A 1,880-nucleotide genomic window follows, 5' to 3' on the forward strand; every position below is an offset into this window, starting at 1 on the left:
GAGTCCAACCTGGCCTATAACATCGTGAAACGCTGTCTCTACAAAAACCACAAAAATTAGTCAGGCATGGTGGCATGTGCCTTTAGTCCCAGCTTCTCCGGAGGCTGAAGTGGGAGAATCACTTGAACCTAGGAGGTGGAGGTTGCAGTGAGCAGAGATCACTGCACTCCAGCCTGGGTGACAGAGTGAGACCTTGTCTCAATCAAAAAGAGAAAGGGAGGGAAAAAGAGAGAGAGAGAGAGAGAGAGAATTGGATGCAAACTTGTGGTCAATGTGCATGCATGAGTGCTAAATTTTCCTGACTACTAAACAGCCTTGCAATCAAGGGCAAGACACTTAACCTCTTGGTGACTCAGTTGTTCTATACATAAAATGGTAGAAATATTACCGTCTACAAACATTAATCACAAACTAATGACTTGGGTCCCCTTTACTGCATGTACGTCTCTCAGGGCCCCAGGAAGACTGCTAGCATGTGGCAGGTCTGGCTTTTTGGTTTCTGTCAGGTTAAATACAAACTTACACATTAATCTAAATACTGCACCAGTGTGCTAAACAAAAGGAATGATCCATCTCCAAAGGCTGAACAGTTAACTTAGAGTCAAGTTTTCAAACCACTGAAATGTCTTCTGCTAGAAGATGCTATCTAAATTATTTATTCTTTGCCTGTAAATATAAGCCCACTAAACCACAGAACACTGACCAAAGGCAATCTCTGAGGATGGACGCCCTTATTCTCAGTGTTTACTCTAAGGGAACATCATATTTACCAAATAAGCAATTCTTTTGCATGAGCTAATGTTTTCATTTATCTTGAACTATCAGAGTTTTCTGACTAAGGTAAACATTTTAGGTAGCAGCAGTTTAAGTAGGTCTTTTTAAAAAAAAAAATCACTATTCTAAGTCTATTAACTAAGAAAGATATGATTTTTTCCCCCCTTTAACATTCATGTTCTACAGAGAGCTAAATTGTCATAATACCTAAGGGGAAAATCGTATTAGCCTATTAGGGAAGAAAGCAGAGTTGTTGCCTACCTTCAGAAGGGATTTTTATTTTTAATCTATTCACTCAAGAGACACCCATTAGAGTATATTACAATGTTGCTTTTTCCCAGGCCATAATAATATTCACCTCTACAGAGGTGAATAAAAATGGAAACTTGACTTAATGGATATCAAATAACTTTTTCTGGCTACTCCTAAACTAGTTTACTGCTATGTTTATAATACCACAAATTAAAGGCATGCAATTATCCAACAAAAACAGTGTGAATATCACACCATTTTTAAAGAGTGACTACCAGGGCCCAGCAAACCCTAGCCAAAAACCACAGTATGGATCGACAAAGCTGTCAACCTTTACATTTCAAAGTCCTCTTTCTGTCCAGAGCTCAGCATGCTTTGGGCAGAAATGCAAAAGGCTAGGTGCATAAGGAAGAGTCTTCCCAGTGTAGCCGCTGCAGCAGCTGGCTGCACCACTGCACCTGGAGCTAGATTAAGCACCAGTTATGGAGGCATGGGTTCAAATCCCAGATACACAGCTTGCTGTTACTCTTTAGCTGTGTGATCTTGGGCATGTTCCTTAATATCTCTACTTCCCGCGGGGCGCAGGGCTCACACCTGTAATCTCAGCACTTTGGGAGACCGAGACTTGCAGATCACCTGAGGTCAGGAGTTCGAGACCTGCCTGGTCAACATGGTGAAACCCTGTCTCTACTAAAAATACAAAAATTAGCTGGGCATGGTGGCAGGCGCCTATTATCCCAGCTACTCAGGAGGCTGAGGCAGGAGAATCACTTGAATCCAGGAGGTGGAGGTTGCAGTGAGCTGAGATTGCGCCACTGCACTCCAGCCTGGGAAACAGAGCAAGACCCTGTCTC

This window comes from Cebus imitator, unplaced genomic scaffold (assembly GCF_001604975.1).
Source record: "Cebus imitator isolate Cc_AM_T3 unplaced genomic scaffold, Cebus_imitator-1.0 Scaffold12, whole genome shotgun sequence".
Taxonomy (NCBI): Eukaryota; Metazoa; Chordata; class Mammalia; order Primates; family Cebidae; genus Cebus; species Cebus imitator.